The sequence below is a fragment of the Alligator sinensis genome, unplaced genomic scaffold (genome assembly GCF_000455745.1).
Source record: "Alligator sinensis unplaced genomic scaffold, ASM45574v1 scaffold203_3, whole genome shotgun sequence".
NCBI classification, from domain to species: domain Eukaryota; kingdom Metazoa; phylum Chordata; order Crocodylia; family Alligatoridae; genus Alligator; species Alligator sinensis.
Window position 1 is genome coordinate 432,250 of NW_005842844.1, and position 21,786 is coordinate 454,035.

The 21,786-nt window shown below is 42.4% G+C and overlaps 1 long non-coding RNA gene across 1 annotated transcript in view; it reads right to left on the reverse strand.

Annotated features, from left to right (window-relative positions):
* Nucleotides 1–20,928, reverse strand: part of LOC102376904 — a 23,580-nt gene extending 2,652 nt beyond the window's left edge. Inside the window, exons 1-2 of the long non-coding RNA XR_325139.2 lie at nucleotides 20,826–20,928; nucleotides 1,306–1,424 (exon numbers count right to left, since the gene is read on the reverse strand). This is a non-coding gene — a long non-coding RNA (uncharacterized LOC102376904). The remainder of the gene's footprint in view (nucleotides 1–1,305; nucleotides 1,425–20,825) is intronic.
* Nucleotides 20,929–21,786: the final 858 nt, after the last annotated feature.

The window sequence follows — 21,786 nt, forward strand, 5'->3', positions numbered from 1 at the left end:
AGGTAATGAATAACAAGCAACAATAGTTAGGTACCTTCCTCTTAAAAGTTCAGCAGTTTGAAGACGGGTAGAAAAGACAGTGTCATCTTATCTTTCAGACTATGATGTCTTGAGAACTTTTTGTGAGAAATATCTGAAATCAGGCAATCAGGAGTATAGCTCCAACAATACAATGTGCATTTTTATATGTGGTCCAGGGATGGGGGGGCGCACTTTAATTAAAGTGGCTCCAAGACCTGCTATACTTAAAGCGCCTGGAGCATCTCATATATCAGCATCCCTGTGCTTCAAAATGGTGGTGGGGGTGCTCATTGAACAAGCTTCAGTTAAAGCACCCCCACCACCATTTTGAAGTGTGGGGATGCTGATAGATGAGACACGGAGACAGCTGGAGCACACTAATTAGCATGTTCCAGCAGACTCAAATAATAGAGTCTGCTACAACACACTGTAGTTACAGAGCAGCCTTCCCGCACATCTACAGGCACCCAATGCTTTCAGAAAGACAGAGAAGACTGGAGGAAGTTCAAAATATGAGAAGCAGATATAATTTGGGTACACAAGTTCACCAGGCTATTACCCTTGCCAGCTCTACAGAGCAGAGGAAATCTAAGAAGTTGATAGTGGCATACCATGCCTATCATAGGATGGTTACAGGTCACCCAAGGGTGTCCCTATTCACTCTGTATGTATGTAGTTGCCACCTCTTTGGGAACTCTTCTGCCATGCCTTGATGGGAGAAAATAAATTAATATACCACAAAGAGAAGGCTACTGGCTCACATACGATAACCAATGTACAATTTGGTGGTTGTTGTTGCAGGGCTCCACCTTCCCTCCTACCCTGTCCATGCCCAACCAGTCTTCATCCTGAGATTCTTAGCCCATGGCCAATGAAAAATAAATGTTTCACCTTGCTTTTACCTCCAGCAGGTTTGTTTTGCCAACAACCGTCTCATCAATTGTTATCAGATACACAGTTTATTTTAACATTATACATTCACATGCATCAGTGTACGTTTCCCTCCCGTAGTTCTACCCAATAGTGGGCTCAGGAAGAGAATTCTCTCTCCCCCCAACTCCTCCACATAGCAGAGTTTGAGAGAGCTTTATCACTATGCTCTCTCTCTTCCCCCCTTCCTGCTTCTACCAATCAAGTTTGTAGGGGCTCACCCAGTGATTTTGTGTTTGCCAACTCTGCTCACCTCCAGCTGGTGCAGACTCAGTTCTTGAAACTCTACACCTCCATGTAGACTATAGCAACTTCTGAGAGTTGCTCCTCCATCCCCTTCCCAGGGAAACTAACCTTTACTTGTTGCTCCTTTTATAGGTCTTTCTGGCTCAAGCAGAGATTCAAGATCAATCACCTTCCCCCTACACTGGTTTCAGAAATTCCTCGGGTGGATGCTGCTTGATGACATCATCCTAGATGGTTTCAAGGATAAGTAAAATGAAGTGCTGGATGGAAACAATGAGAAGCAAATGCCAATGTGTGGTGCAATGTTTATATTATTCCTTATAATATAATTTTTCTAAAGTAACACCAGGACCCGAAATTACAAACCAGTATCTTATACATCTTTAAGACTATAAAGTCAAAAAAAAAAAAATCAAATAAACAGCCTCTACTCCAAAAATCTTAAATATTCCACACAGTTCATACAACTTTGGAACAACTTTGGAACAAAGAAAAGCACATCTGCTTTTAGTCAATTTTTTTTAAATTGAAGACTCAACTTATTTAAAATAGTTTTACTTCCCTCCCTTATCTGAGTCTAATCATTCTAAAATGTCTGTCAGTACCAAATTACAAATTGCAATTTATATACAAATGTTCAATTGGAAAATCTCCACTTTTCCAGATGGAGATCACTTTAGATCAAGAATTTGTCTATGTTTCCAGGGTTTCAGAAGTTATAATTCTAATGCCACAAAGCAGTGTGTTTGACTGCTTGTATCCACAGCAAGAAAGTTTTCAAACACTTGTAGTTTCTTCCATTTGAAAAAAGATTTCCTATCCCAGGAAGCACTTTTGAGGAAAGGTCAAAGGTATGCTTATTTCTATCTTCCTTCTCAGTCCCAGATAGGTCAAAGCTACCTGCAGTGTTGATGCAAGAGCAGCAACAAAAAGAACCACATTGTATGTGTTTAATTAAATTACTTACTGTTTAATTAATTACTTAAAAGTGGGTCCAAAGCTTAGGGTTCATATGGGGCAGATGATGATAGCAATTTTAAGAAATCCAAGAACAAGGATTATAGGATTAGGCTATGCATTGCTGTGAAGCCCAGGATTAAGAGGTATACACTTTGTCCACTAATTCTACCCTGAGGGCTAGGAGCTGCATTTAGGGTGTTTTTCTCAAGTCTTCATTCTCAAGCCTAGAAAAGAGACATGGGACTATATCAGTTATTTCACTAACATCTGCCTATAAGGAAAAGCTGTACCTTCAATGTATGTATGCTTTAATATTTCTAACATTAGTGTCTGACATTGATAGCACAAAGACATTGCGAGTATGCAAGAGTGTCTTCTGCTAGATTAACTTTAATAGAGGTGCAAAGTCCCTGCCACTTAGTTGAAGCCAAAGAAACTCAATTACAAGTCATAAGAAGATTAGCTTTAAGCCTGAAAGACAAGAGGAGGGATCCAGTGAATGCCCCACCCAAACTGTCTTGTTCAATGCATAGTGGCATGGCAAGAGCTATGATTTCAGGAGTATTTATTTCACGTGTCCTCTGTAAGTAGCAATACGCATTTTAAGCTTTGCAATCCTTTTTTCCTGATATATCTATGCAATCAATTTTGACCATTAAAGCTAGGTAAAAAATATCTCACTTCTGGTTAAGCCTATAATGTGACTTAAGCTAGCAACTGAATTGAGGGAATTCTTACAACAGTACTAAATTTCTCTAGTATTAGTTGAAGCAGGTCATCTTATACGTCTGATACCTCACATATGACAGTGGTAAGATTTCTTAACAGGCTTTAGAGTATTGTGGAAAAACACTGAGTGAAGATGAGAAAAGAAAATAGAGTACCTAGAAAAATTGCTGCAACACTTAAAAGGTTACCATGGGCAGAGAAGAAAGCATGCTTCTTGAAGAATCACTGCAGGGACCAACTACAATCCTAAGTCCTATGATTACTGAAATGCAGGGACTGCCCCTACATATGCACATTTACTACACAATAACCTAAAATTACTGCAGAGTACGGGTGCACATCATCACGTACATGCCTGTACTGCACAGTAACTATGGCAACTTACGCTGACTTGGCCATAAAATTGATACCTGCATCATGCCTTCCTTGAAGACATCATGGACCCTCACTGTGGGTGTATCTATACATGCATGTATGTCATATTAAATATACTACACAGTGACTTACTGTCCAATAGGTGTTAAAACACATTAACACTGTGTGTGGTCTGACTTGGGACTAAAGTTAGTCCCAAGTCTGTGCACACACACACATACACACACAGTGTTAATGCACAGTGTCTACACATGCATTACTGCACGGTAACTAATTGGGTGTAAATTTGATACCTGCACGATACAAATTTGATACCTGTGTGATGTAAATGCATGTGTAGATGCGCCCACAGTGAGGGTGCATAATGTCTTCAAGGAAGCAAAAGGCAGCAAGACCATTGACTTCCACTGCACTAGCCCACAGAATGGGTCCTGTCTGCCAAGTGCATCATTTAGGGCAGTGGTGACACGAGATCCTTTGAGGGGTGCCATAATGCCCAATTCCTACAAGGAGAAGTATGTGCTGGCTTCTCCAAACACTAGGAACCCTGCACTTGCCTAAGCTTCTCAGCTCCAGAAGCATGGGAGAAGTAGGGAAATGAGCTGAGATGAAAGTGCAGCCCATGCACCAACTGCCCCTGTGCTCTGAGCAGTGTGGCTACCATGAACAGAGAGATATGGGGCCTTGCTTTTTCAGTCCAGCTCCTTTACTCCCTACTCCCATGCTCCAAAAGCTGTTGAGAGGTGCCTCAGGGAATGTGCGTGCATTCAAAGGGAGGGCATAGACAGGTCCTATTCCTGCCACCTTCACCTGGCACCAGCCTCTGCACCAGCAGCCACTGTTACCCCCATGTGCCTCCTTAAGGGACAGCTGCCTCCTTCGGGTCTCATGACTTATTCCCAAGTTCCACAGTCTGTCCATCCAAGCAGTCCTGCCATCTCTGAGCACTGCGATCCATCCCATGCCACATTGTCAGGAGTGCCCTGCCAACCCTGTCACTTTGTGAGATCCTTTTAAGGTTGCTGCAAAGTACAAGGTAATCACTGTAAGAAATAAATTAGTCTTTTAACAGGGTGCCACTAAACTCCAAGTTATCAAGGGGTGCCTTGAGTTTTAAAACATTGAGAATTACTGACTTTGGGAAATTCTACACTATGTACTACCTTTGCTATATATGGTAAAGTAAATTAAGATTGTTAAGAAAAATGTTATACTGTACAAGAAACAAAGATACCACTCCAGTTCTAGCATAAGAGTACAGAGAATACCATCCTTGAGGATGAAGAAGGGGAAAAAAAAAAAATTCTGAAGTCTGAGTTTTTGTCCTCCTTGGAGATAACAGGAATTGCCTACTTTTGTTTTTGCTGGAGGACTCTAAGACTGGGAAACTAGTGGGACTTTGAAATCAAAACTGACAAAAGAAGAAAACCTGTAGTATTGAAAAATGAGAACTTGTAATCTTTAAGACTTATAAAGAGATTGTTTGTTTTTATGAATTCCTAGTAAAGAGTCTTAGAAGAAAAGTTCTGTTTGTGAAATTTCAACTCCTGACTCTCTTAATTCAGGACTAAGGAAGTTTTCATCCAATTCTTCAGTCTTCCAAAGTATTCCCTCCAGCAACAAAGAAAAGATAAGACTTAATGTGTAAATTGTAAAAAACAGAACAAAACCAAACCCAAGCAGGACCAAGTGTTTGAAGTCTTTCATGTTTTCTTTCAGAAAAAAACAAGACATACACAAACTCATTTTTTCCCTTTACCTGTCACCTTTCAATGATAAAAGAGTGAATCAATAATGCAAAAAGAAAACTTTGACTTTACCAATCTAATAATGCACAGTAGGACTGAAAGAGTAAGTTTTACCATATGAATTGTTATAGTACTCTGTTCTTGCTTAGTTTATATATGGATAAAAAGGGAAATGAAATAATTAAGTAGAAAATGGAATAATTAAGGTTGCAAAAAATGCCCAGACACAGAAACCACCTTAGAAAAATTCTTCGTTTCCAGTAAAACTTCTTTGAACTGAATCCATCAAGAAAGAGAAATTATAAAATCCTCACCAATACCAGGAACCCTTGTTTAAAATATCATATTCCTAACTATATTTACTCTCTATCCATAGGGATTTCAAAACTAGAAAGCAATCAAAAGGTGATCATACCTATTAAACCATGATCTGTGAGGCATGGAACCACAAATTTGTATTACTGATAACAAACCCAATTCTCAAGTCCAGAATTTCAAACATTTACAAAGACCTACAAGTCTAACACATTATTTCCCTGCAAAAAAAATAGGATGCCCAATTGAAAAAAATACTGAACACATGTATGGTAAGCTTAACAGTAGAGCTGCACCTGGCTTTCTTGGAATCAAGAAAGATTCAATAGAAGTGTTTGTTTCTCTCTCACAGATGCTGATGAGCATATAAAAACTTACTTCCCCAAAACAGAAGTTGCTAGAAACTAAGCAAATATAAGAAAGGAACCAAAATAAAGGAAAATTAAACCTTTTTTTTTTTTCCAAACTAGGACAAACGTAGAAAGCACTATTTAGCCTATGTGGACAAACAGGTCAACAAAGAATAAGCAACAACTCCCCACATCAGAGTCATGATCGTAGACCAGAAGTAAAAGGGAAAATCAGATCCACAAGACTATGTCATTTAGACTATGTCTAAGGGGTCCGCAAAGGATGACTATGATCAATCAAAAGTATTTGAATATCCATGCTTACAATTCAAAGGGGTCTGCACCTCATTTGAAAATTTTAAGGGTTCACAAATGAAAAAATGTTGAAATACCATCCCAATGCCTAATGATACAGAAGAAGATTGACATTGCTTCTCAAGATAGATAAGGGAATGCATACATCTGTACCAATGACATCAGAATTTTTCCAAGCACCAGTATCTAATCATGTCAAATTTAATTAACACCTGACATAATGCAATTAACCCTAGAATAAGTAAAGCTAGTTACAGTACCCTGAGACATATAAAGACTAAAATATCAACTGGCTCTGTAGAGAAATTCCAAATCTAATGATAGCTTTTCTATTGTATGCTTTTCAAAGTTAAAAATGAACTTAGAAGAATTAAAGGCCAGATCCAGAAAATGGTCTTCAGCACTTGAAGTAGAATTTAGACAGAATTTCAGTGCTTAAGTCCAAAGCTGTGATCTTATAATCACCCTTTCACACTATCCTGGGCACATCTAAATGTCACTGTATGGCAACATTGCTATGGCCCATACTGTAAATACCCATGCTGTGCCATGCACCCTGTGCTTGGTAAGATTTCACCACTATCCAGGGGAGCATGCCACTACAGTGACATAGCTGCCTATCACATGTAGACCCACATGATCGCTACATTGCCATAGCATGCCATACAGAGACATAGCACATCACCATAGGGTGATGTGCAGACACACCTCCTGTGACACAGGCACCTACACTCCTAGTTACTGCAGGTTTTTGCCTTAAAGTTCCTGAAGTGCCTGAAAGTTCTGCTTCTGTGCATGAAAAGAGCACATTAGTCTTGCAGGACTGAACAACAGCTAGCCCGCCTACTCTCCAGCAGGCAGTATGATCTAGTATGGATCACAGAGACCTAGTGGGACTCCTCACATGATTGGAGCGTAGCCATAGAGAGCTATGCCTGGCATAGATGGGACCATGTATTGAAGAAAGGTGCAGGTGTTGCTCTCTACATGAAAGAGCAGTACACCTCCTTGAAGGCTGTCACCTCCTTGGAGGCTTCAAAGAACAATGGCTTGAAGCCCTCTGCATCAAGCTGCGGAGGGGGGAGGGGGGAGTGATGAGACAGACCTAACTGTAGGTATATACTACAGACCACCAAACCAGGGGGAGGAACTCAATCTAGAGTTCGCCTGAGAACTGACAGAGCCCATGCATGGACAGGACATATGGACAACTTCAACTTCCCAGACATCTCCTGAGAGGGACACTTGGCCAGGTCAGATCAGTCGCAATACTTCCTAACCTGCATGAAAGAGTTCTTCTCGACTCAGGAGGTGCATGGGCCAACCAGAGATGATGCTGTGCTAGATTTGGTCTTGGCCAATGGAGACAACCTGGTGACTGACTTAAATATAGAGGGCAGTCTGGGCAACAGTGGCCATGAAACCATCATGTTCACTGTCCGTCACAAGGCAGGCAAATCAGATAGCAGGGTAGAAGTACTGGACTTCAAAAATGCAAATGTTCAACAAGTTCAAATCACTAGTAGGGGAAGTGCTGCAGGACCAGAGACTGAAAGTGAAAGGTGTGCATGAAGAGCAGTCATTCCTTAAGGACACGATCCTTGAAGCACAAAAGAAGCCCATTCCCATGCAGAAAAAAAGGTAGCAGAAGGGCTGGGAAGCCCTCTTGGCCAAACAGGGAAAACATGGACCTCTTAAGAAAAAAGAAATAGGCTTATAAACAAAGGAAGTTTGGGGCAGGCCCCAAGGAGGACTATACAACAATGGCCCGCACTTGTAGGGAACAGATCAGAAAAGCTAAAGTGGTGACTGAACTTAAATTAGCAACAGGAATCAAGGACAACAAGAAGTCCTTCTTTAGACATGTAGGGAGCAAGAGGAAAACAAATGGGAGTGTGGGGCCATTCCTCAACAACTCAGGACAGCTGGTTACCAGCACTTGGAAGAAAACTGAATTCCTGAATGACTACTTTACCTTGGTATTTCACCAGGCCATGGGGAAAATCATGCCAGGTAGGGTACAGAATGAGCAGGGTAGGAAAGACCACCTTCCTACTATTGCCATAGAATTGGTGTGTGATCAATTTAAAAAAAAAGATATATCCAAGTCAGCAGGACCAGACGAACTTCATCCGAGAGTGCTGAAGAAGCTGGCCAAAGTCATTATGGAACCCCTGTCAAAACTCTTCCACAACCCCCAGTGCTCTGGAGAGGTCCCTGAGGACTGGGAAAGGGCTAATGTTGTGCCCATCTACAAAAAGGGGAGGAGGGAGGACCCAGGTAACTACAGGCCAATTAGCCTAACTTCTAGGGAAAATCCTGGAAAAATTCATCAATCTGTCTATCTGCAATAAGCTTGCAGAAGGTAATTCTGAATGACAGCCAGCATGGCTTCATCACAGGCAGGTTTTGTCTCACCAACCTCATCTTCTTTTACAACCAAGTAACTTGCCACCTGGACAAGAGAGAGAATGTTGACATTGTATACCTCAACCTCCAAAAAGCCTTTCATCTGGTATCCCACAATGTCCTCATTATAACATTGGAAGATTGTGGGCTTAACTCTGAGATAGTCAGGTGGGTGGGAAATTGGCTGCAGGGTAGGACTCAGAGAGTCCTAATGAATGAACCTATGTCGTCCTGGTGAGAAGTGGCCAGCAGCATCCCACAGGGGTCAGTGCTTGGTCCGGTACTTTTTAACATCTTTATCAATGACTTGGATATGGGGTTGAAGAGCTCACTGGCCAGGTTCGCAGACAACACAAGTTATGCGGAAGCACTGTCATGCTTGAAGATAAGCTACAGACAGAGGCAGATCTAGACAGGCTAGCAAGTTCAGTGGATCAGAACCAAATGAAGCTCAACATCAAGAAATGTAAAGTGCTCCAGCTGGGGATGAACAACCTCCTACACAGCTATAGGGTTGGTGGCACCAAACTGACAGCACCATGAATGAAAGAGACCTCAGGGTAATAATAGACCACAGTATGAATATAAGCCAGCAATGCAACACTGTAGCCAGTAGAGCAAATAAAACCCTGGTATACATCAATTGATGCATCTCCAGCAAAACCAAGGAAGTGATTCTTCTGCACTACTCAGCATTGGTGAGATCGCAGCTGGAATACTGTGTCTAGTTCCAGGTGCCGCACTTTAACAGGGACATGGAAAAGCTTGTGAGAGTCCAGAGAAGGGCCACCTGTATGATAAGAGGCTTGCAAAGCAAGCCTATGAGGAAAGACTGAGGGACCTGGGACTCTTCAGCCTGAAAAAGAGAAAGCTGAGCGGGGACTTGGTAGCAGCTTACCACTACATTAGGGGAGTACATCAAGGGCTTGGTGAACAACTGTTCACTAGAGCACCCTTGGGGAAAACGAGGAGTAATGGCTACAAACTCAACATTAGGAAAAATTTCATTGGCTTTCAGACTCAACATTAGGAAAAATTTCTTCAGTCAGGGTTCAGATTGTGGAATAAGCTCCCTCCAGAGGTGGTGCAATCTCCTACCCTGGTTATCTTCAAGAAGAGACTGGATGGTCACCTTGCTGGGATCACCTGACCCCAGTTGTCTTTCCTGCTTGGTGCAAGGGACTGGACCCGATGATCTTCCAAGGTCCCTTCCAGCCTTACAATCTATGAATCTATTAAACTCATTGCCTAGCTCATGCCTATCTTGGGGATCCTGAAAATAAGTATTCTTCTATGTAGGTCCTGTGAGGGGCTTAATCTGACAAGTGTTCTCAATGCACACCTGATGCTCACAAATGTCCACAAAAATACAGTGGCTATCCACCCCTTTCTTTTAAAACTCAACAAAAGAGAGGCAGTAGTGGAACCAATGCTGGTATCTTCTTCTTATATATAATAGCCTAATAGTTAGAGCACACACCCAAAAAGCAGGAAGCCTGGGTTTAATTACCTTATCTGCTTCAGGGGACATCTCCCACTTCCCAAAACAAAACCCTAACCACATTATGACAGTAAGTACATTTGGTGGGGGGCATTCTGCATCTCTTCTGTTGATACCATGTAACTGTACAAAAAATAATTCAAGCTTTATTAGACCAGAGAGTATGACCCTGCAGCCTAGCAGGCAAGTCAGTTGTCTGAGAGTGGAGATACATGGGGCCTGTCCCTGTCCACAAGATTACTTTACAGTGTAGCTGAGTGGTTGGTGAACTGACTGACCACTGAGTGTTTAGAGTCATGGTCCCTCTTTCTTCCCTTTGAATCTTGCAATTTTTTTCTACACAAGTATAAATTCAATGGAAGGGATAGAGTTGATCCCACCTAGAGCAGACTATAGCCTACAGGGAAGTGGAAAGTGTGTGCTTGAATTCCCTTGGTCTGAGAAGTGAGCTTAACCCAGCCCTCCAACTTCACGGGTGAATCTTGTACCCATGAGATTATCATTTAATATGCAGGGCCCTGGCATCACTACCTTCAGCTACATTTTGAAACAAGAGGGTGAGCCCTGCTGAGCTGTGTGAAAACAAGGGTGAAAGTATTACAAGTTCTGTATTAAGGGTCTGGAACTGACAAAAGACCTTGGAGTCATTGGTGAGTCACTGGATTCCAGAACTCAAGATTCACCCCATTATTGGCTTTTCTCTATTGTCTCACCGTCGGTATCTGCATACTAATCATACTGCCTTTAGGTGGCAACTGCTCTGCAGGCTGGCTGTTTTGTATCTTCTGAGGCAGGCAATTGTCCCCATGAACTGTGCAGACAGCCTACACATCACACATGGGGTTCTGAATTCCACTTCAGGGACCAGGTCCCTAAAAATTATGTGCCTGAATCCTATATTGGATCTGCCACTAAGTAGCTAAAAAGGAAAGATTTAGGAAGTGGTATTATGTATCCAGTGTGAGTAACAATGCATAAGAGAGGGTAACATTTTCTTATGGGAAAAAATATGATAACGAACATGCCTCCAAGCATGTCAGATTGGAATTAGACATTTCCACAAACCTGAACAGAATCAGAGCAAGCTGAGTATTCATGTAGTTTTTAAAAAATGCATTTTTTTCTTCTGACAATTGCAACTCCTCAGTGCTTATTAAACACTGCTGATGGCTCTACAGAGATATTTCAGACATGCCTTTGGTATTTTAAATTTCTGAGAGAACAGTATCTTCTTGATTTTGGTTTCAAAGAGCCCATATTCTAGCACGAGGCAGGGTAGCATTCTAATGTATCACATTCCAAAGAACGAGACAGCTGTAAAAGAACATAAGGATGCCTTTTCATGCGGGAAGAAGTAAAAATATCAACAACAGTTTTTCAATACAACGGAACAAATACTTCATATAATAAAGTGAAAACCTAGCTGATTTTATTTTGAGAAACCGAATATTTTTAAGGAAAGAAACGTATGTCACCACTATCATCCAATAACATATTCAAAGCAACTAAAAATATCTTGTCTAATTCTTTACAACATCTTCTTTTCCTATCCCTGATTTTTTTCCAAACCACAGCAAATTCAGGGCAAGGTATTTTGTAAACATAATAACTTTGATTCAACATGGTCATTCAAAGCCCTTCTGTACAAACAAATTGGGTAACTAAGCTGCAAAAGGGGCTAGAGATAAGCAAATAAATAACACTTATGGTACTTCACTTTTATTTAGCACTCTTCGTGTTAAAAGCACTCTACAAACATTATCTAGCTATTTATTTATCAAACACAAGTCCTGACCTGACATCAGCAAAGCCCCATTTAAATTTAGGGGTCAGCTAGAGTGACTATTACTGTGTCAGAGCCAATAACGTTTTGCCCACTTAAGAGGCCAAACCCTGTTATCAGGCACTGAAGTTCTCTAAACATCACCTTTATATGCCTAAGTGGCACCCACATAGTCAGATAATGCAGTTTTTGGCACTGAAGCACAGTTTGGTGTCTATTTTCACCTGTGGTGCAGTAGAGCTGGCCAGGTTTATGTGTATACACCCAAAGTAAAACAAAGGAGGAGGGGCCACCATTTCAACAAATAATCTAGTAATTAAAGGATTTGGCCAGGGACTGGCAAACCAAACATACCGAAGGGGCTTTCAACCTAAATCCCACACTTTCCCAAGCGCTCTAGCCAGGAGGTTAGGCAATGTTCTGAGCACTCCCCAGCCCTTTCCTGGAGCAGGCAGGCAGAGGGAAGAAAACCAGAAGGTATGTGACCTGTGAAATGGATGCTGCTCTAGAAAAGAAGAGGCCCTGGGTTATGGTTCACGAGCATTTCATGTTCATTGGATAAATACCACCAGATAGTTTCAGCTATGTGGGAACAAGGGACAAAGACAGAATGTAGGGATTCTCCCTGCCTGGGCAGTGCCTATCAGTGGTGTAACTGATACTGATCAGTGTGTACTGATACAGGGGTGACTAGGGAAGCAGCCACAGACACTACCTTTAGAGAGGAGGAACAAAAATAGCTGCCATCACAGCACCAACTGACCATACCATGGAAACCTGGGGCTGCCCTGTGCACCACACTATGCCTGTGGTACCTATCTCACTGAGCTACATTTGTCACCTTCTCCTGGCCATACATATTCTCATGCCTGCACTGGGCCAGCTCCAAAAGGCAGTCTACAGAGTGCTCTGAGCAATGCCTAACCTATGGCCTCATACTAGGAGCACTTCCTTGGAAAGCATGAGATTCAAGTTCAACTCCTCTCGGGATGACTCAGGCTCTTTGTTTCCTGGGTGAGTGCCCTAACCATTGGGCTAAAAGGTGGGCATGCCTTCTTCCAGTAGCAAACACTTACTAATTGTGATTTCTAATGGTTCAGATTAACTCAGTGCTGGATGATGTTCCAGATATTTCCAGGATTTCCATATGGCCAGCCTATCAAAATGGAAGGGCAAGGTGAGTGTAAGTCTGCAAGTAAAAACAGAAACCAGACTAAGGGCCAAGAACTGGAGTTACACAGCTGTGTAAGTGCCATTTACACATGTAAAAGTAGAGCAGTTTTAGCCCTAAGTGTTTTTGTCACCTCCAATATAGCTCAGTGAGTAGTTTACCAGTCTTTTCACCCTCTGCCTTTACCTCATTATCTTAGAAAGCATACCATTGCAACCACTCTTAAAGAAGGCATTAAGGGTACTAAGTGGACATTTTCAGGAAATGAGGTATATTAACAACAGCACAAGGAGCATAGGTATGTTTACAGAACATAAGGAAAAGAAAGAGGAGAAGAGTATTTCTCATGATACTCTCAGAGCAAGAGGTATTTAAGGCAGAGATGCAATGAGAGTGCAAGAAGTAAATACAAATTAACCGGCCCACAGCATTGTTTTGTACTTTGTATAACCCATGCAAATTAAGGGTAAACACCACTCATGACATCTATTTAGATCTATTTTCTACAGGTGTAAGTGAGGCCTAGGTATATGGCAGTGAAGGATTAGCTGGCACTCCTCCCTGCTTTAAGCATATCAGAGAACCATAATGGAGGCAGGTGTGCATACCTGTGCTGCAGGCCCTCCTGGTCTGGCTGTACACAAGATGCATGGGGCACTTTTACCTGGAGGCAGTGGCATCCAGTAGCGTAACTAAGATGTGGCCACTGCCCCCAACTTGAGGAGGCCACAAACAATAACAACTGCCACTGCAACCACACAATTGCACCAATTACACAGCAGCCAGAAATTGCCACCACCTCTGTCCATTGCACTTCCCCTGGGTGCCCAACTGACTTCTCATACCTCTGGGTGCATCACCCCAGTTCAGAACCACAGAAATGGCTGAGGCAGCATGTGTCTGCCTGACCTCGAACATCCGGTCACGTGCGGCCTTGGCTTGGATGGCCAGTGATGTTTGCCCTACCGTCTCCTGCAGGCCTTCAAGTAGATGCTTGCTCCCAGAGCAGTCTCCCCCAATCTTTCCTGCCATGACTTTGAATGTTCTATCAGTTGGGGGGGGGGGGTGTCTGACTACTTGGGGTCTCTGGGCGGCGTGTGGTCCGTCCAGCGGTCGACTGCGGGGCTCCATGTGCCCTACACCCCCGACCTCACACCAAGCCTCAGCAGATCATTGTGTTTTTCTGGCCGTACTCCCGACACCGTTGTGCCCCTAATTATGTCAGTCTGGATATCCCTCTCTCATCTGGAGTATTAGCTCCCAAAGGGTGACCCGCTTGAAGAATCCCAGATTGCCCATGGTGTTTAACTTGGGTCGCAGGGCCGACTCCCCTTCCCCCAGGGCATGAAGCTTGACCCAGGTCCCAAGCGAAGATAGGGCTCAAAAGAGCTCTGCTACCATTATCCCTCCTGTGTCACCTGGTCCTACTCCTCAACCCCTCCAAAAGGGGGAAACACAAAGACCAACTGAAAAAAACACTATTGTTTCAAGGGACTTGCATGGTCCCCTCCCGGGCCCTTCCACCAGGGTACCAGTACCTGACTCTGTAAGGGTCTGTCAGGGGCTAAAACCTGTGTGTGGCCGGGGTAGCCTGTGGTCTCTCACCCAGGTCATCTTCCTCTTTACCCAACCTTCTATGGATTACAGCCCTGCTCCTTGTTTCTCCCATTAGTAGCATCCCCCTTCGGGTGCCTCGCAGCACCTCTGGGGATGCCTGGCCACTTCTCACACCCAGGGTCGGCACCTCATCTCTCATGACCTTGCTCTGCCGCCCTTCGTGCTGTCCCCATCTGGTGTCTTCTGGAGGGAGCGTCTCTTCCGCCTCCCCACTGCCCTTGACGATCCTATTTGTTATGGTGTAGAGAGCCACATCCAGCTCTCCAGTTCTTCTGTTGCTGGTGTCAGTGTCAGGGTCCCCTTCAGACTCCATGTTCCCTCTGCCGCTCTCTGATGTCAAGAACAGCTTCTAGCTCCTTGCTCCCTCTGCCGCTGTTGCCGATGTAAGAAGCCGCTTCTGGCTCCCTGCTCCCTCTGCCACTGCTGCCGGCGTAAGGAGCAGCCTCTACAAGCTTTCTTCCCTGAAGTGACTCCCGGGAGGCACCCAGTGTTGGTTCCTTCACCTGCTCTGGTCTCCCTTTCCCTCTACCTTCACCGGTGGTTTGTTTTATTCCTGCCAGCCAGTGATTGCCGATGACATCACCGGCCGGTCCCAGCTGTATAGAAGCACGGCTCACGATCCGCACAGGTTTCTTCTCTTGTTTCAGCTGCATCATGGCTCCTGCTGCAGGTAAGTACTTTCCTTGTTTATTTTCCATTTTCATTTGCTTTTCCTTGGGGGGTTCTCAACCCCGGGAGTCCCCATTTGTAATTTGGGGTTCTTTCTCCCACTCTTCCCCAGGACACAGCACAACAGTGGTTCTCAACTGAAGGTGCCACTACATTTTAAAAAAAGTTATGGAAGGGTATCCTCAATCTAAAGTGGTTGAGGACTACTGGCCTAGGGGTTGCATCAGGTTAAAATAAGTTACTTGTCTTACATAGCCCCATTAGCTTAACGTGACTATTCAGCATTTAGTAAGTACACACCTGAAAAGGCCGTGAGCAGCCCAGTTGTGAACTACTGTTCTAGACTAAGCCTTATGAATATACTATTAGATTGCTGTTTCAGTCCCTTAAAACACTGTTAAACCCTAGCAGTTAGAATCGGTTGGAAATTTTCTAACAAAAATGATTTTCATTAAAAAATGCCAATTCAGTGAAGCTGAAGTATTTCATGAAAGCATCCCAGTTTTAGATATTTTAGCCACGGGAATATTCTGCTGGAAACTAGTCTCAATTCCTGCTTGGTCTCCTAGTAGCCTTCTCAGGAGCTTGCGTTTCTTGGATCCTCAGTTATATAATCACCCTATCGCATGGACAGCACCAGCACTGGGGACATCAGAGCTTTCAGGAACCACAATTCCTGTTATGAAGGTTACTACAGAGTCAGGATCATGGAAACCCTAAAAACCCTAGCTTTAGCCAGCGTCTCAAAGCTTTCAGGCTCACCACTATATAGCTGGGAAGCTAGCAGCCCTGGCTACAGATCCTGCATCCAGTTCCTCAGGTGGAGTCCTAGAAGTCAGGAGCAGCAAGCTACATTTGATTTCAGAAAAATCAGGCAGTTAAAAGAAATAAAAAATCAGATCTTTTCTGCTATGGCAAGTGTGCGGGCCCTCTCCCGATCCCACCTGGATTGCCATGTGCGAGTTCTCTCTCGATCCCATCTGGGTCGCCATGTGCGAGCCAGGGGCGAGCCGGGCCCGTCTTTGTGCACACAGGCTGTGGCCGGCAGCCCGGGTACACGGGGCTGGAGAAAAACCGCGGCGCGGTTTGGTACGCTCGAGCTAGAATCAGTCACGGAGGCGTAATGGTTGATTGAAAAGATTATTTACTTACACCCAAGGTGGTCGCGGTGTAGGCTGGTCAGCTTTCCAGGCACAGCTTCACTTGAGTTCTCAGTGGAGGACTCTAATAAACTCTGTTCCTTGACCCCGGAGTGATTCAGGCTCCGTAGGGTCAAGAATTCATTCCCACAGAGCAGCTGTATCTCCGTGAGTGTTACTCGGTTCCCAGGTCCCCCGGAGCTGTTAAAACTCCGTGGGTTCGACAATTGGGTCCTTAGGACAGGGATACGTCTGGACTGCGATCGGCGACGGGGAGAGGCTAGAGGTTAGTTGCCTCGGAGTTGTTAAGGCTCCGAGCGTTCGGTAAATAGGTCCCCCGGAGTTGTTGAAGCTCTGTGGGTTTGACAAATTAAACCTCTGTTGCCCTCTTAAGGAAAAAGCTGGGTTCGTATGGATCAGCAGCGCTTAGAGATCTTCATGCTCCTTTCCCGAACTCCACGTGCTTTCTCTCTCTCCAACTTGGGCGGAAACTACCCAAGCCTTTTGTACGGCTAGCAAGCCAATAGCTAGCCGCCACGTATGCCTACATTTAGAACCGGCCAATAATGTGGCACGAATCTAAATACAAATGGCAGGAACTCCTTTGCATCGTGCATCACCATAATGCAAAAGAAATGCACTATGCAAAGAAAGCTACAGAACTGGCAGGAAAAACTCCTGCACGCGGGTTCTCCGTTACAACAGAACACTCCACCGTGCAAAAGAGCTGCAATTTGGCGGGAACATGATTTAGCGATGCCGAAGCACACACAAACAAGAAAAACCACAACTTTGGGTTGTGACAGCAAGCTTAAAAATATGCAGTGATTCTTCTGGAGAAGACTGAGAACATGTTTCAAATGCTGGAATTTCCCACACACAAAAATTCTGAGTTTAAGTAGCAACATTAGCAGTTCCCTTAACAGCAGGCATTTATGTTCTCTGCCATTTTCAACTGAAATGAGCTTATATTTTTATAAAGATAAAACATTGTGTTTATTGGCAGGAGTGGGAGTGAAGAACACCATGTGGATTGTATGCATTGTGTCACAAACAATAAAGAGCCTTTCACTGAGGAGCAGTTCATAGTATTAATCCAAATCTTTTCTATAAGCTTTAATGGAAGCTAGGCATGTTGGTTGTAGCCATGTTGGTCTAGGGACATAGGCAGACAAGGTTCTCTGGGTAAATCTGATATATTTTATTAGACCAACTAAAATAGTCAGACAAATTCTTCTTTGCAAGCTTTCGGGTACAAAACACTGTTCTTCAGGCAGAGGGTCCTTCTGCCTGAAGAAGGGTGTTTGTACCCAAAAGCTTGCAAAGAAGATTTTTTCCAATTATTTTACCTGATCTAATAAAATATATCAGATTTACCCAAAGAACCTGGTCTGTTTAATAGGAGCCATCCACTTAAATACCCTGCAAAGACATAAAAGAATGACCACTATTAGTGTGAAAATAGTCAGCAAGTCCCATAATTTACAGAAGCCAAGGGGAAATTCATGTATTTAAAGTCATGTATATAAGGTCTGTATTTAATAGAAAAATGACACTTCAAGGAAGTATGTCCCTCCACATTTAAATTATTGTCTTTCTTTAGGCTTTTATGCAGTTAATGATAGATTATATTTTGTTTTTCAGAGATTTTCTAATTTTGTCGTTAGCGAGTATACATCTGCTGCTTCAGCGCTCCAAGGTACCAGTTTCAATTAGTGTAATATTCTCATTAAATGAAGACATCTATAAAGTCTATGGCACAGATGCAACAGAGGGAAAAAGGGTAATATAGGTCAGCTGGAATCTCTCTGTTAAATCAACACTGGGGCCTTCTAAGAGAAAAACAATGCTCTTATTAGTACAAATATTACATGAATTAAAATTAGGCTGTTATGTGCATTTAGTTTGTAGCAGTAAGCCTCAGCCCTAGGAGAGAATAGCTGCACCAGTCTAGTGGGAGTTCCTTGAAATGTTCTGGGGTGCATCTGTTCTTAGCAGGCTGGTTCTACTCTCTCCTCCAGGAGAAGCCAAGCTCTATTGGCCTGGCCACAAAGAAAAAAGATAGGGATCCATCTTTCTCCTATAAAAGTCAAGTATTGTCTTGAGCTCTATACTCAAAGACTTTGTTATTCAGGGGAGAACAAGTATTGACATTATACTTGGTCCCTGCTTAGGCATGTGACTGTGTCATGTCTCTCGGTGCCCTCTTTTCTGCTTTGGGCATCTAAACAACATTACATAAATGAGCCCACTAAACAAAAATCTAATTTGAAACAAATCATTTTAATAACCTACAAATTAAACCTTCAAACATCTTATGCATTGTAGCATACAAGTATCAATCTTTCTGTTCAAGTAGCTCAATCCTAAGAAGTTATCAGTGTCCCTTTGGCCTTTCCAACAAGAAATTTAAAAGAAGAATAAGTTAACAGTTGTGCCATAAAAATTCAAGTTTCAGTGTAGACAGGACTCGGTCATTACCATCACCCTTTCTATGAAAAAGATTGTTACACAATAGTGTTTATGTCATTGCTAGAAGAGTTACAGCTGGCAATTTTTACAGAAAGTGGAGCACAAACCACAGAGAACTAATAGTGAAGTCAAAGAGTTTGTGCAGAGCAACAATAAGCAAAACTTGAAGGGAAAGTTAAGGTTGAGGTTTATGTTTTGTATATGACCAGAGCTCAGGAAAGAATAACTAGATACAATGCTTTATCCTCATGTCAGAGCAGGGTGGGAATTCTACTTGTTTATATCTCCACAGTCATAAATCAAAAATGCAAATAAATCTATTCCCTCGGTAAACCAAAGGGCCTTTACAGTTCTTAGTTTGTCTACAGCACTTTTATCATGTTTTTTACTGTGTAATTTAAGCAACATTAAATGTTTTATCAATGTGGATTTTTTCAGTTTTTGAGAGCAATGTAACTTAATGTAAAAGATGTGGCCACGATTAGCGTCAGCAATAATGCTATTGAACTGATTGGCATCACAGCAGGAAAGAGGTTTGCCCCTAATCTTCTCTAATAGCATGCAATATCTGGTCTAATTTGTTAAATGCCATTTAAAATGGTGTGAGAAGAGGGTGGTTTTAAGCAGAGGCCAGCAATCATTTTAATTTAATTCCACAGTCAAACTGTGTGTGATAATTTCAGACACTTCACTGAATGAGGACAAATCAGTTAAATTAAAATAAAAACTGAGGTCTGAGTTTTAGATCACAGAGCTGAGTGAGGGTTGAGAGAGTTGTAGCTGGGGTAAGATACCATAATCCATTTTCACTTGCTGTTTGTGGTTTAAATAAAGTCAGTCAGACAAGATTGGTTTCATGTCAGTGCTAGGAGAAAAAAAAAAAAACAAAAAAAAACAACACATTTTGAAGACAGGCATAAATCCCTTCCTGTACCTATGAAGCCAAGACACCTGATTTTCAAGGTAACCTGTCTCAACAGTTCACAATCCACAATGTCCCTTTGGAAAATCCTCAACTGAACTAAAATAGGTATCTTGTGTGCTCAACAAACAGTTTAGGCAGATAGCTTTGTGTGGCTCATCTTCCAGACTCAAACATCACCCAAATAGTTTAGGAGGACTAGTGGCATTTAATTCAGAAACCTTCATACAAACTAGGGAAAGTTCCACATTTCTATTTACTATCATGATACTGTTATTACTGCCTCTCAACACCATGGTAATTCCTGCCACCTCCAAAATAAACTATTTCCTTGAAGTTCTGCTTACCATATATTTATCCGGTTAGGATCAAGCACCTCTGAAACTTAGCCACAAATGTGTTTAGGATCTGACACTAAAACGTATCTAATACATTCCAGAACAAGTAGCACTGCACCCTATATTATTACATGAGGTTTCAGGTCATCTGTAGAAAAAGCACAGTGGTAATAATCACACCAGTTTGTTAGGCCCTAGAACTGTTTCTGTTATCATGATGCAGGGAAAATGTGGGGAAGGAGGTTGAGGAAGGAAACCTTAAATTAAAGCTGATCATATAGAACTAGCTGCTAAGAATATAAAGGAGAAAACCTGTGTGCTCAGGAAAGATGAGCTGTTGAGAAAATTCAATCAGCACGAATCTGCTCATGTAGCAGGAGCTAACATATGGACAGCTGTAGAAAGTCTTAAGTATCTCCCCAAAGATAGTTAAAGGGAGAAGTGAAAGAGGGACAGTTGTAGAAAAGGAGCTTGTTTGATACAGACTGTCTTGTTCAATACACCAAAATTTCAGCCAGAGACTGCCAATGCTAAAAATATGGGGCTGGTAGGGATCCCTAGAAGATATTTAAACACACTTATTTTCTGTGGATAATGCACAGCAGCAGACCAATAATACCTATCTAGTAGTATGCAACATTAGCATACTCTAGGATTGCTTAAAACAGCTTGAGGGTTGCAAACTTAACACATTGCAAATTCAGAAGATAAGAATTCAAGCTTACATCATGAGCTTTATCATCCAGTTCTATATATTGCTTGATTTGTGAGCAAGAGAAAAGAAAACACTCTCTCGAGGAATTAAGCATACTCACCAGATAAACAAAAAGGTGACCCTGTTCAGCCTGTAGCAGCCATACACAAAATAACCTCTTAGGGTTGCTGCTGCTTCTCTCTCCCAAATGCAAACAAGAAGAGCATGTTGGGAAGGGTTGCAAAGAATGGGCACACCCACACATAGTAAAAGCCAATCAATTGCAAAAGAAATGTTTCTCAGGGGAAGGGTTGAATCTATGTGAAGGTTAGCAGTTTTGTTGAATTCACCTATATGCATTTTTAAAGTTAAAGTGTCTTTGACTAGTTGTAACTTTTTATTTTCATGTAGTAATATGTCTAGAATAAAAAACGGGACAGTTTTTAGGGATGTAAACCATTACATATGCTTGAAAACTATTACTGCATCATATTATGGAACTGAAATAAAGTGAATGATTTATATAATTGAGACTCTAATACACTAGAATTCTGTGACTGAAAGTTCTTTACAGGAAGCCAAATAGTTGTGTGGTATAGAAAAGTACCTGGCATAAATGTCTAAGAGCTGGAAAACAAAGATCAGAAGTAAATAGCCAATTTTCAACATGACCAAAGGTTAACGACAAATTTCACTGCTTCTAAAGAGTGTGTGTGGGCATGTCTACATGTGCGTTTACACCGGCTTAAATTTACTGCGCAGTAAGCTACAGCTCAGTAAACAGGAATAGGCCAGTGTTTACACATGTAGGCATTAAAGCACATTAACGTGTGTGTGGACTGACTTGGGACTAAAGTTAGTTCCAGGTCAGTCCACACACACCATGTTACTGTGCAGTAAGGCATCTACATGTGCATTACTGTACAGTAACTAATCAAATGTAAATGTGATATCTGCATTTTGTAGGTATCAAATTTACGCTCAAGTTGGCATAAGTCAGTGTATTTACTGCACAGTACAGGCATGCATGTGTAGACACGTGCCTGCACTGCACAGTAATTTTGGTTACTGTTCAGTAAAGG